At 45.0% G+C, this 14,884-nt stretch overlaps 1 protein-coding gene across 1 annotated transcript in view; it reads left to right on the top strand.

Moving 5' to 3' along the window:
- The window catches only part of LOC107107164 (ADAMTS-like protein 3), a 263,683-nt gene that overhangs the window by 96,202 nt on the left and 152,597 nt on the right, over positions 1-14,884 (top strand). The window lies entirely within an intron of this gene.

Here is a 14,884-nt window from a genome sequence, read left to right as displayed (position 1 = left end):
GGACTAAACACTCAAAAACCACAGATGCCCTATTTATCTCCTTTAGAAAGTCAGCACCAGGGAAAAGAATTTCTACCTTGACCCTGAGTAGGTAGCTTAGGGGGTGTATTATAGTGGCATACAAAGCTGAGGGGTTGGACCCACCTCAGGGCATCACGGCACACTCCTTGAGGGGGGTGGCTACGTTGCTGGCCTAAAGGGCTTTTCCGTCTCTAGAGACAATATGTAAGGCTGCTATGTGGAAGTCCTTGCACTCCTTTACAAGACACTACCAAACTGATAAGTTAGCTTTGGCTGAGGCAGCTTTCAGTAGGAGGGTGCTACAGCACACCATGTAGACCAGGAAGCTGCTGGACCCACCCTGGGAGGGCACTGCTTTGTTAAGTCCCAGGAGTCAGGACTGCCCCTCTCCCAGGACCACTGGAGAACTGACGATTTGTCTTCACTTACCATGAAGCTTCCTTCTCAGTGGTCCGGGAGTGGGGCAGTCTACCCCACCCTTGAGGGCAGCAGGTTCTTTGGCCCATGGAGGTGTGGGAGTCAATCAGGGATAGATATATACATACCAAAAAAAAAAGTAAAAGGACACAGAGGTGGTCAATGGTTCCATGGCCCCGTGGTATGGGGTGGAGAGGCAAGGCTATTATGTGGGCTTCAGTAGTTCTGTTGCAAGGGTTCTCATTATGTACATAGTTAGGGGGAGTTTTTTGTCCCTCTCGGGGAAGAGAAGCCCCCTTTTTTGTCTTTGAACACAGTTGATTCAGGGAGACACGGCTTGGAGAACGACTGGGGAATCAGAGGACAAGCCCCTCCCCTCTGGGACTGAGATTTGTTGGCCAGCCCTGCCTACCGAGAGGAGGAGCTGTGACCCCGGGAGTCAGGACTGCCTCACTCCCGGACCACTGAGAAGGAAGCTTCACAGTAAGTGAAGACAAATCTTCCGTTCCCATCTCCTCACTAGCTAACAAAGGCTTTCTGATTTGGGGAAGGAGCAAAAGACCGCTGTGGGTCTGCTCCTTTGTAATCATCATCATCATCATCATCATCATCATCATCATCTTTCAATTTATTGATCGCTCAATCCTTGCAGAGCTGCTGGCTCTGAGTGATTTACAGTTACTCATTTCACAAGGGACTAACAATGCTTTATAGGGGTAAGGGAGGACAACACATATAATCTTTACATAGCACACGTTTTGCAGCCGACGGGGATTTGTTCAGTTGCAACTCAGACGTGATCTGGACGGCATTTCAGCTCTTCCTCTCCAGGATTCTTCGGGTCGCAGCTCCATACTGCCACCGCCTGGCTGGAACGGCCCATTACAGGCTTCTTGATGCCGAAGAGATCTTCTAGGCTTTTGATCTTGCGAGCCAAACCTTCCGTTCGCCGGCAAACACCTCCCCCACGGGGGGGGGTGTTGGTGTGCCCACCCTCTCTAAGGAGTGGTACCCATTTTATCTACTCGCCGAAGCTTTCGAACCGCTGGGTGGACGGCAAGCTGGGGACAAGGCTGGTAGCTCACACCAGCGCGGGGCTAGAACTGACAGCAGTCCTGTTCAGCTCAGATGTTACTTGTAACCAGAGGATAAATCCCCTGTACCACTGCTCCCGCTTTGTCACAGGCTTGCCCCTCCTCACAGTAAAGAAGACAACCAATCATGAATTTGGATGCTCCATTAGCAAGTGAGATGGCACTTCAGTCCAGTTAGCAGCTTTTATTAAGACACCCCACCTCAAATTACACATAAGCATGTAGGCTTTTTAGTTCAGGAGAACTCTTCATCATGCCAGATATTGCAAAAAAATAAAATAAAAAAATAAAGAAAAAGCAAAAGCCAGACAGTGCAGGTACAGTGTTTCTGCATTTCTTACCTGAAGGTAGGAGATGAGGTAGGCTAAGGTATTCCCCATTCACTCTCTTCTTTGGGAAAGAATCCTTTCCATCAACTTTATGTTTCTGCTGGGCAGGAAGGGTGTGGGAGAAATTTCCTCCTGGTCCAGTGACAGCACAAGTCCATAGCAGTAAGTTCATAGTTTGCATACACACACAAAAAACACCAACCGGGGGAGAGAGCAGGTGGGTAGGTCAGCCCCAGAAGAGAGAGGCAGAAGGTCAGGGGCCAAGACTCATTCAAGACCTCAGAGGATTGAATTTATATGCTTTGAAAGCAAATATTGATGAGTACGTCTTGACTGGGCGGTTTAGGAATCTTGTTCTGTTGCTGATGAGTTTAAATGTTGTTAGCCGAATTGCTCTCAAAGAGAAACAATTGGAACAGTTTATCAGGATTCACCGTCTATGGTTTACGGAGGATGCTGCTGTTTCTGAGGTCCCCAATAAGAGACTGAGGCAGACTTCTTAATAATAATAATTGTTTACTAACACACTTCACACAGTAAGCACACAACAACCACAACACACAAGAACTAGGAAATACAGAGAGAATAATTCAGCACAGTTGCAATTTGCAGGTAACGTTGGTTGATGCTTTGGGGTATAATTACCTAGCTGCTCCTGCGTGGCTCCAAACTTCAAGCGAAGGGGTAAGGAAGGGGAGAAAATGGAAAAGAATAGCAAATGGACTCAGACCAGCTAAGACCACGTGCTAAGAAGTTCTAGCTGTGCACTGCTAGAACAAAGAGAGGGATGGGAAGGATTTGGGATAGAAAGCTGGATTGAAGGGTAAAGCAGGTTAAATAGAGGACGTAGTTTGAGAGCGCTGGGGGGTTTCAGGTAGAATGCTCAAGAGAGCGAACTGGAGGTGCGTTCCTGATTATATCAAACAGGGTCAGGGGAGGAGCTGGGGCCAGGAGACCTCCCCTGTGACGAGGCGTTCTGTCATAGCCAAGAGGTCTGGGATTGGCTATTGTAATTCTCTGGGAGGGCTTGGAAACTGGAGGGCATTTTGAGATCTAGTGACTAACTCAATCAAGACACCTGGGCTAGGGGTATTCGCATGTAGATGTATGACTCATCGCCAGGAGGCCAGGTTGAATAGAGAGTCTTTGTGAGGACGTGCTGTCCGTTGGTGCGAGGGGGAGGGGGGGTTTCAGGTATGTGACCAGGTGGCTGGTTTGAAATGGAGTCTGCTGCTTTTGTGTGACCATGTGCTTGGAACAAAATGGAGTCTGCTGCTTGCTGTGGCCGTGTGCTTAGAGCAAAATTGCGTTTGCTGGACATGGGAACACCTCAGGAATAGCAACCATAAGAGGAAACAGTGTCTCTGGTATGTATCCTATTGGGAGCTCACAGCATGTCAGTTTCTGGCACAGTCTGTCATTGGCACACTTCATCAGGTACAGCGATGGCACACTTCATCAGGTACAGTAACTCAGTTCATAAAAACACCATGGCAGGCGTGCAGGCTTACAATGTTCCTGGCTTAAGGTGGCTGGCCTCCTTTTTCATGTGTCTTATTTGATTTCTTTCCCTTGCTTATAAATGACTTGGGGATTTTTAAAGGTGGTCATTTTTTAAAAAAAGGATTAACTGCACTGTCATCCCCCCTTCTGTTGATTATTTGTTCAAAACTCTTCTCTCCCTCACACACAGGCATAGGTTCTCTTTGTGGTGAAGCCATAGTGGATTTCAGAAAGCAAGTATATCCTGTAAAGTACAGCCATATTTAAATAAACAGTTGAAGTGTTCAGTATTTGCATTTCGCTTTTATTTTATTTTTGCTGGGGTCTTTTGCTTGCTCGGCATAGCTGGCTTATAAAATCCGTACTGCTGATGGGTTCTGAGTTTGGTTTTGCTGAAGTTCTCACATGCAGCCCCAGCCTCTGTCCAGGGGTGGGAGGTGGCTGACCCAGCTGAGCTCTGAGAAGCAGCAGGAGACAGAGCTGCTAGAGGGGTGAGTGTTTTTTTATTTGCTTTCAGCTGAGGATATTTAGCTGAGGGTACTGTGTGGGAGGATAGTGCTTGGGAGTGTGTGGGTAAGTTTTAAGTTGTTGCAGAGTCCTGGCTGCTTGAGAGGGGGTGAGAAAGGGTGCTTTGTTTGACTGTAATTGGATTGCCTGGGTGTAATTTGAATAGTTGCTGGCCCTGCCCTCTGCTGGGTGAGGCTTCTATTTAAGGCTGGACCTTGCCAGAGACTCTTGGCCTGTGGCTTTTAGCCTAGGGACTCTTAGACTAGGGGCTCTGTACGAAGCCCAGGAAGGACCAGAAAGCCAGGGCCCTAGTCTCCTTATGTTCCAAGTAAGGTAAACAGACTTTCCACAAGGAGAGCCACATAAACACGAAGGATTTTAAAAGGGGGGTAATATATAATTATTATTTTTAAAGCAATTATGAAGGCAGAATGCCAGCAGGGGGTTGGGGGCTATCCAGTGTTTTGCATGGAGTGTCACATATACGGCTATCTGCCCACTGGATAGAAGTCTTGGGTGTGTGCCCAGTGCAAGGCGCTCCTGGTTCTCAGGGAATGAGTTTGCATCGTTGAGGCCAAGGTGGCTGACCTGGAGAACCAAAGACAGTCAGGCGCATTAAGACTCTCAGGGACTTGTTAGATATGTTCCACTCTGAAAATGGCAGCCCTGCTGCTGTAAGGGAGCTGAGGAAGGGACCTCTTCTTCGGTTGGTGAAAGGCTATCCTTTCACACCAAGGAACCATCCCTGGGCAGGGAGGGAGGGGGGCTCTTGGTATTTGGTGATTTGATCCTTAGGCAGGTAGACAGATGGGTGGCAAACCTTTGTACTGACCGTATGGTGACTTGCCTGCCTGGTGCGAAGCTAGCAGACATTACATGTGATCTAGATAGACTGGCAGACAGTGCTGGGGAGGAGCCAGTGGTCGTGGTACATGTTGGCACCAACGATGTGGGGAAATGCAGTTGTGAGATCCTGGAGGAAAAATTTAGGCTGCTAGGCAGGAGACTCAAGACCAGGACCTCCAAGGTAGCCTTCTCAGAAGTGCTACCTGTTCCACGTGCAGGGCTGGAGAGACAAGGACAAATCAGGAGTCTGAATGCGTGGATGAGACAATGGTGTAGGGAGGAAGGGTACAAGTTTGTTAGGCACTGGGATGCTTTTTGGAACAAGAGGAAGCTGTACAAAAGAGACTGTCTCCACTTGTCCCAAGAAGGAACCAGGCTGCTGGCGCTTAAAATCAAAAAAGTGGCAGAGCTGAATAATAGGGGAAAGCCGACAGGAGATGAAAAGTCTCTGGTTCGAGATGGCTCATCTCAAAGAGATGAGTGGGTAGCTGTTACTTTTCTTCTTGTTTTTTTTTTAAATGTTTATTAAGGTCAAGTATAACTTATAACATGTACAATAACTGCAAAACAGTATACAAAAGTCCTGAGAGTCCAAAATTACAAACCAGCCAGTTAATCACCCCCAAAGTTTTCAACACACATCAACAGTTATAACATACTAACATAATAATTTAATATCAAATCCGTCCCCATATATAAAAATGACTTTTGAACTATAAATCCCACTGACTGGAGTCAGGTTTAAAATACCACAAGTTTGGGAGTCTGCTACTCTATATAACAAGACTCCTCTTGTTGCTGTTACTTTTCTACAGGGAAATGGATTAGAATTGTCCACTGAGACTGTGGCAAACAATATGGACTGCCTAGCAAGGTCTCAAGGCAGCAGGAGGAAGGCTGTGGGCCTAGCATGCCTGGAAAATTATAGATGTTTCTATACAATGCTAGAAGTGTCCGGGGTAAAATTGGGGGGTTGAAATGCTTGGTGTTGGGGGGGGGGATAGACATTGGGGGTATTTCAGAAACTTGTAGAGCTCATTGGATCCAGCTGTCTTGAGGCCCACAGGGATTCTGAAGTCTTTCTTCAAATTAACCTCTGCTCATCTTGCCCTCTGCTTGCTATCTATTGCCCTCATGTTGTCCTCTCTGCTGGCATTAACCTCTGCTCATATTGCCCTTTACCAGGTACAAACATGCCAGCCACATTTGGCCACTTGGCAGGAGGCTATGATGCCCAGTACTATGGCTACCTCTGGAGTGAGGTGTACTCCATGGACATGTACTACACACGCTTCAAGCAAGAGGGGATCATGAACTGTAAGGTACGGGAGCCCAAAGCCACACAAGGTCCGGCTGATGGGGTGGTGCCGGGTGGAGGAGCATACTAATCAGTGTCTGGATTGGCCAGCAAACCAAAACCAGGAAGCCTGACTTGAAGCAGGTTTGCTAACTGTGGTAGGTTGCGGCGCCTTGAACCAGAACCCTGTACCCCTCTGGCCATCTCTGCAGCTCCAGAGCCCATGGCGGAGAACAAACAGAAAGCGGACAAGTGGCTCTGAGCTACAACTTGCGGTGCCCCTCTGGCAAGCCAGGGTTCTTGTTTACATTATTTATAGCCCCCACCCCCCCTCCTCACTTGGACTCAAGACGGATTAGACGGAGTGAGCCAATACAATCGACAGATGGGACGTTCAGTAATCAATGAAGTAGACCCTGACCCGGATAAGCCAAGCAAGCCCAATCTGGTCAGATCTCGGAAGCTAAGCTTTCTTCAAATACATTAGAAGCAGGAAACCAGCCAGGGAGGCAGTGGGGCCCTTGGATGACCAAGGGGTAAAAGGAGTACTGAAGGATGATAGGGAAATGGCTGAGAAGCTGAATGCATTTTTTGCCTCTGTCTTCACTGTGGAAGGCGAGAAGTGCTTGCCCACTCCAGAACTGCTGGATCTTCTTCGTGGTCTCTGTGCATCACACCTCTGGGATATAGTGTGCCTGCGCCGACCCCATCGGTATAATGGAAAGCAAAAGAAATTTTCGTGCCCACTCCCAGATCACGTGCCGGGATCCACTGCGCATGACCACGGGAGGGGCGCGACAATCCCGCCAGTTCTCTTCTGACTGCCGTGCTGGTAGGACTCTCTCCGCTTCGGTCGGTAAAACTATACTTTTTTGGGCCTTTTGGCCTCGTCTTATTCAAGTTTAGTTAGTTAGGAAAGTTTTTCAGTTAGATAATGTTTTGTTGGACTTTATTTCTACCATCCCTTCCCCGAGCCTATGGCTGCACGGTGGGGTTTCTTTAAACGGTGCGTGGAATGCGGCAGTAAGATCACCCTCCCAGATGGACATTCTCTTTGCCTTTTATGCTTGGAGGAATCACACCGAATAGACTCTTGTGCCCATTGCTCCAAATTCTCCAAGCAAACCAGGAAAAATAGGGCTGCTAGACTGCAAGTGGCGCTGATGGAAGCCACACTCTCTCCAGTGGCGCCATCATCTCAGGAGATGTCTGGACATGCATCGATGTTGATGCCAGCGTCGGAAGCGACAATTGTCATGTCTTCAACATCGACCTTCATTGATGCTGTAAAATCGGTGCTGAAACACCCGATTCAGGCACAACAGTCTGAAGCCCATACTCCTTCCAAAAGACATAAGGAGGGCAAGGACGTTCGGCTTATCAAGCTTAAGAAGCACAAGAAAGGCTCTCGCGTAGCCGCTTCACTTGATTCAACAAGCCAAGGGCAGTCACAAGGTGCACTTTGGTCATCTTCGCTATACCCCATCCACTTTCCATTCTTCTATCTTCTGTGTTCTCAAGTCCATTGCACTATCATTGCCTAATCTTCTATTACATTTGCATTATACCAATCATAAAACTTTTTCCATTTTTTTGAAATGTCCACTCTTTACTTAATCTCATTTCTAGAGTCAGTTTATCATTTTCTGCTGTTTCAAAAAGTTTATTCACAAACTCCTGTTTCGTTGGTATCACCATAGTTTTCCAATATTTGGCATATAAGATTCTTGCAGCTGTCGTCATATAAACAGTCAAATACCTATTCTCTTTTTCATAATCTTAGGGGAAAGGGAAGACAACATATATTCATTTAATTGCACACGACGTCACTGCCCGGTGTAGACGTCTTCTGGCTTGGCTCCGTCATTTTCCGCACGGCTGCTTGTTGACCAGGCTTCAGGACCCGTATTCCTTCTTCCCTCTAAGAAGAACAGGACAGGGTACATGTGGCTGGATGGAGCCAGCATTTCCACTGTTGAAGGAAAGGGAGTGATTGATCCACTTTGGCCAGCCAAAAAAGAAGAAGAAGCCATGCTAGGGATTATGGGATCTGTGTAGACAAAAACCACATGGGTTGGAGGGCTGTAATAAGGGGGGGGGGATTGGATGAGATGGAGTGAAAAAGCCGGTGGGATCCAACCCGTGGTTCCCCCTTCCTCTTTTTACCCTGATAACAACCCTGTGATATAAGTGAAACTTGAGAAGAAACGGGTTTGTTTTATTGATTTATTTTTCTGGATTTTTATTCCGTCCTCCCCAAAACGAGCTCCGGGCAGATCCCAGCAAAACAGAGTCGGAGACTTGTTATAATAAAATTACATTACATTACAAACATTAGAAACAATCAAATCCAAAAGGTAGCAGCAATTACATTAAAAAAAAACCTATTAGGGCCACATAGGTGGAATCAGTGGATCCTTCAGTAGATTGGGAACTTGAGCAGGGAGGCCAACTGAGATGGACTCCTGCTGACTCACCTGAACGCCTGGCGGAACAGCCCCGTTTTACAGCCCCTGCGGAACGATAAAAGGTCCCGCAAGGCCCTGATCTCCAGTGGGAGCTGATTCCATCAGGTTGGGGCCAGGCCAGAGAAAGCCCTGGCCCTGGTCAAGGCTAGGCGGACTTCCTTTGGGCTGAGGGTAACCAGTAGGTGTTGATCCAGCAAGTGCAAGGCTCTTCCAGGCACATATGGGGGAGAGGCGGTCCTTCAGGTACGTCAGTCCCAGGAGTGTTTCCATAGCAAATGGATTTCCATTGAGAGTGTTTTTGTTTTCTCCAGAGGCTAGCCATGTTGGTCTGCAACAGAACACAAGGAGTCGAGGTCAGAAGCACCTTAGAAGACCCCCTTAGAGACCAACAAGGTTTTCAGGGTATGAGCTTTCAAGAGTCAGTTCCCTTCATCAGATGCAAAAGGAAGAAGGGATGAGGGAAGCTTTGATTCTCAAGTTTATACCCCGAAAATCGTCTTGATCTCTAAGGTGCTACTGGACTCAAATCCAGCCATTCACAGAGTACAACTTTCTCACCTTCCCTTTCCTCATGCACTTCCAAATGTCCCTTCCGTCTCCCAGGAACAACGTTTCAGGAGGCATTTTTGGGCTGTGACAGGGAGTTGGAGATGAGAAAGACATGCTCCACATGGAAGGTCTTCCATGTTTGGAAACACTCTGGTAGATACCGCTCCACTGGTAGATACCACTCCACTCCACTCTGGTAGACACCACTCCACTGAGCAAAGTTCGAAGCCTTCCCACAGGCTAAGGAACCTTCCTCCAGCTAACGAAAGAGCCACCTCAGTTGTACAAAGGCTACAGATGTTGCTCAGTGGACCGGATAGTCTAGGATTCAACCCATCGACTGGCCCAGGGTCACCCAATGAGCACCATGTCTGAGTCTGTCAGATTCTAGTCTGGCACTCCAACCATAACATCACACAGGTTTGTTCCCCAAAAACTTCAGCACCAAAAATTGATCTTCCTTTCTCCTGCCCCCTCTCATTGTTTTTTTTAAATAAATCTTTTTATTAATTTTCACAAAGAAGTTAACCAATTAATCCTACATATTTAACACATCAATAAAAATAAACCGTGCCAATAATAATAAATTAATAAATTCATCAACAAACCATACAAATAATAATGAGTTCATACATTCGTCAATTCACTTCTCCATTACGTTTTTTGCCTCATCAGTTTTTCATTTCGCGCTATTCATGATTCTCTAGATAGCTCCCCCAATTATTTCTCAAATATTATCTAAGTTAACAAGTTGATAATAATAATTCACTATAAATATACAGTTGTTTACCTACCCATGGAGCTAACATTTTCGTTCTTCATATCTACTCTTCCATCCCCCTCTCATTGTTGACATTCAGATTTTTCTGAAACAAGAAAACCTCTACTTAGAAGAATAGTTGGTTTTTATACCCCACTTTTCTCTACCCAAAGGAGTCTCAAAGCAGCTTACAAACTCCTTTCCCTTCCTCTCCCAACAACAGGCACCTTGTGGGGAAGGTGGGGCTGAGAGAGTTCTGAGAGCACTGTGAGTGGCCCAAGGTCACCCAACAGACTTCCTGTGGAGGAGGAGTGGGGAATCAAACCCGGTTCTCCAGATTAGAATCCACGGCTCTTAACCAATATTTGACTGCTCCTTGCTTTAGGTCATCTTCAGCTTGGTAATTGTGCTGAGGAATGTATGGGATATTCACTGACTTTAATTTTCTGTGTGAAAAGTTGTTTACCTACCCATGGAGCTAACATTATCGTTATTCATATCTACTCTTTCATAGCAATCACTTATGAGCCATTCCATTACGAGAAGTTTAATATTTTAGATCCTAGCTGAGTCTACATATTGCCACACCACCTCAGATTATTTCTAGTACTAGTTCATTTTTATCAGTACCCTTCTCTAACCAACTTATAGCAATAAAAATACAAAAGAAAACAGTTCTACACCATAAACAAATTTGTAATTCCCTTGCATCTCTCTTCCCCCTTACCACAAAAATAATTTCCAATGCTCTACCACAAAGAGGGGTCCTATTGTAAAGGTTCTTAACCATTCTCCTCCCTGTGGCATTACTCTTACAATTTCCTGTCAAATGGTAAGGGAATAAGAAAAAACAGACAATAACAAACATAAAACAGAAAATATACCTAAGCTCTCAACAGCTTTTTAATTCTACTAATCAACTTATCACAAAATCCACCACCATATTATAACAACTAATTAGTGCCCCTCTATACTACAAAAAACAAGCCCTAATCAACAATTTCATTATTACTTATCAATATATTACTCATTACCTTATATCCCATACACAATAACTTCTACCCATTAACACAAATAAATTTTCAGTCCCTAAACACCTTCTTCCTTATTTCAATTCAATCTCAACATATACCAAGAAAAAACAATATCCATTCCTTTCTTAAGACCCCATGTTTACCAGATAGAAAGGTTAAATTCTAGGTCATAATCTTGTCCCAAATTCTTTTTCCAGTTTTCTGTTGCTTCCAATTTCTTCTTCTTAATTTCCGATCTGTGCCTTAAATTTTTGTACTCATACAATTTTAAGTCCAGACATTCCTTTTCCTTTCGCTTTTTTCTTTTCCATAATCCATCTGTCTTTCTTCTGTAGATTTTAAAGTCCTTTCCAAAGTCTCTTGGCCTTTTGTTTTTAATCCCCTTCTTCCTTTTTCTTACAACAGCTTTTATAAGATATCCTTTTTTCATTTCTGTTTTCTTCTTTAGTCTTAATGAATCTTTCTCATATTGTCTTGTGTAAGCAGCCATTTCCTTTGTTACATCCTGTATAATTAGAAGCTTCTTGACTGCTGACTCCCTCTCCTGGCAATCGCCCTGTATTGCAACGGGCTCTTGTAAATGGCATTTAAGTTCTTCATAACTTTCTATGTTATGTTGCTCCTCCTGTGGATCCTTAAACAGATCTTTACAAGCATTTTCCACTGCTTGTTTAATTGACGTTGACAAAAATCGTTTAAATTGATCATAGGTAAGTTCTTCTACCAGCATATCCAGATCCAACTCTTTTTCTTCCTCTGACAGCGCCATTTTCTATTTCCTCCCAAATTGATACTTTAAACTTTAAATACCTCAATGTTCAAATAACCTCCAATACTTTGTTCTTCTAGAATTCGTTCTTTTGGATGGCAATATTCTGTAAACCAGCTTTCTCTCTCTCTTCTCTCTCCTTTATTACCACGGCAATCATCTCCCCCTCAGTCCTTCCATAGCTGCTATTCCCGATACTTTGGGCGTAATTGAAGGAATTTGGCTCAAAAAAACCCACACCTTTCATCTTAACATGAAGAAACGCGAAAAATATATTGATGTGTACTTGGCAATTAAGTTAAAAACAGACGGTTGGTCGCCACTTGGGGAGGCATGTTTCCATGCCTCCTCCCATCTTCACTCCCGCTTCTGGGGCAGCACCTCAACACCCCGCGATCGCCATCAATGGGATTGACGTGAATGCGCCCCCTGCAGCTTCCCCTCCCTCCAGGAGGCAAAGCGAGCCCCCCGAATGCTCGGGGGTCTCAAAAGAGCGAAAAGGGAGCGGGGTTCTCGGGAGCATCCCGAGGAAACGCCCGCTCGCAACGCCGTTCCGCTCACGCGCCCCCACAATGTGATTCATAATATTCTAATACATTCATCAGTATTCTTAAATTATTTCTCATCTGTCTTTTAGGTAAAAAGCCTGATTGATCTTTATTTATTATTTCCACTAATACTTTTTTCAGTCTTTGTGCCAAAATTGATGCATATATTTTATAATCCGCGTTTAACAGTGATATTGGCCTATAATTTTTCATTTCTTTTTCATCGGTGTTTTGTTTATGTATTAATGATATTATAGCTTCTTTCCATGTTTCTGGAATAGTTCCTTGCTCTTTTGCCAAATTACATATGTCCTTAAAAATTAAAGCTAACTGTTCTTCGAAAATACTGTAAAATTCTATTGGCAGACCATCCGGTCCTGGGGCTTTCCCTCTATTCTGTCTTTTAATCGCCTCTACTACTTCCATCATCGAAATTTGTTGGTTTAATACTTTTCTTTGGTCTTCTGTAAATCTTTGTAACTTATGCTTCTGTAAATAGCGTTGTATTTTCTCTATATCCACTATGGTCTTGCCATAAAGAGCTCTATAGTATTCTTCCATAGCTTTTTTAATTTCTTCGTTTGTATAAATCTCCTTCCCTTCTCTCCTCAGGACCTTGATAAAAGTTCTCTCCTTCTGTTGACGTAGCCTATATGCCAACCATCTTGTTGGTTTATTTGCATTTTCAAAAAAGTTTTGCTTGGTCGTTTCCTTCGTTTTGTGGTAGGCAACCAGCATTTCTAATTCAAAGCCCTCCCATACAGATTATTCATGGCCCCTCGGGTCTTCACAAAGGTTATGGCAGCAGTGGTGGCACACATTGACACTCGTGCTCTGCTGCCCCTCCTCTGCTCAAGAAGTCTGCTTGGACGTTCAGTGTTCCTGGCAGATGAGCAGCCCTTAGGAACGTGTTCCATGATTGACACTTGACTCATAGGTCTATGGCTAGGCGACATAGCCCCCAGGAGATCGTACCTCCCTGTCTGTTGATATAACACAGGGCTGTGGTGTTGTCTGTCAGAACTGTAACCACTTGCTTAGTCACTAGGTGTCGGAAAGACCTGAATGCATACAGCACTGCCAGGAGTTCCAGGAAATTTATATGATTGTGTGCTACATGGGACTCCCAATGATCCCCCACACAAAGACCCTTGAGATTTGCGCCCCATCCCCAGAGGGACACATCTGTAGTCAGCATGTTAACGTGGGTGGATGGAATGGGGCTCCTGCTAGGAGATTCACAGGATCTGTCCACCAAAGCAGAGAGCCCAAAATGGATGGTGGGAAGACAAGACGAAGGGATTGAGGATGACTCTGTGGGCGAAACCTGCGTACGAACCACAGCTGCAGAGGTCTCATGTGCAGTCTGGCAAAAAAAAGGACGTTGATGGTGGCAGCCATCAGACCCAGCAGCCACTGGATTCGCTTTGCCGTAGCATGTCATGTCCAGACCTTTGGAATAGAGTCACTAGATCAATGGACAATGTCCCTTGCTCTCTGAGGAGAGAGAAAAGCCTTGCAAATGACAGAGTCTGATAGCTCCTATAAACTGCACCCTTTTGGTGGGAAGTAGCATTGACTTTTTTAGATTTACCTGGATGCCTAAGGACATCAGGACTGTCAATGGAATGGCAGGTATCTGGGATTCTACAAGGGCAGCCGCTACTAGGTGGTCTCCCCTGCCACCTGAGTGTGAGGGTGACCTGTGGGCAGTTCCCGAGCACCCTCACCCCAAGATCCATTCAAAACCCTTATCTCCCTCACACTCAGGCATTGGTTCTCTTTGTGGTGAAGCCACAGGGGATTTCAGAAAGTAAGCATGTCCTGTAAATTGCAGCCATATTTAAATAAACAGTTAAAGTGTTCAGTATTTGCATTTCACTTTTATTTTATTTTTTGCTGGGGTCTTTTGCTTGCTCAGCAGAGTTGGCTCATGAAATCCATACTGCCGATGGGTTCTGAGTTCGGTTTTGCTCATGTTCTCACTTCCTTAAGGAAAGAGATTTTAGCTGAGCCGAGAGACTTGTAATTGAAACTTTTAATATGTAACAATGCAGAGCTTTTGCCACTGGAACAGAGGCTTTGGGTTTGTTCGTTCCCTTTTGGAGTTTCATTCTTGTGGTTCCTACCCTTTTTTTTGTGCTTAAGATCACATGCCAATAACATTCCTTCATTTGCTCTACATGTTGAGTCAGTTATTTGAATATACTTCTCCCCCTCCACCAATATACACTAGGCAAGAAAATAACAGAGTGGCTCATAAAACTCAGATTTTTTTTTTTACATAGATAATTTACACCAACTGGTTGCTTCAGCACTGCTTACTCTCCTCGCCCTCACTCCCTTTGCTCTGCTAGGAGGAATGTTCTTAAAAATATTTTTGGGTTTTGTAACATTAAGCGCAGTGGTATTTTTGGATTTCAGAGAATCTGGCTTTTAGGTTTTAATTGTTTCTCAAACTCCTTAGAGTGACATGGTGCATACTTTTTTGCTAATCTGCAAAAACTGCCAAGGGATGCTGGGTGGGGATGCACCTCCACCTAGCTCTGGCCAGGGGAGAGAACTACGGGGAAAGCAACCCAAGACTAGCAAGACACCAAAACAGGCCAGTAGATTTGGCATGCTTCATATAATAACTTGCTATGAGTGTATTTTATTTGTCTGTTTAGTACAGTGGAGTAGGCTACTCCTGGCACCCATGCTGACAATAGCCCACAAGCCCACTTTGCTTAGCACCCAAAT

Source organism: Gekko japonicus, unplaced genomic scaffold (genome assembly GCF_001447785.1).
Source record: "Gekko japonicus isolate JY-2015 unplaced genomic scaffold, Gekko_japonicus_V1.1 scaffold322, whole genome shotgun sequence".
Classification (NCBI taxonomy): Eukaryota; Metazoa; Chordata; class Lepidosauria; order Squamata; family Gekkonidae; genus Gekko; species Gekko japonicus.
Note: the sequence above shows the minus strand (reverse complement) of the source record. Positions and strands in the feature narration are given on the sequence as shown.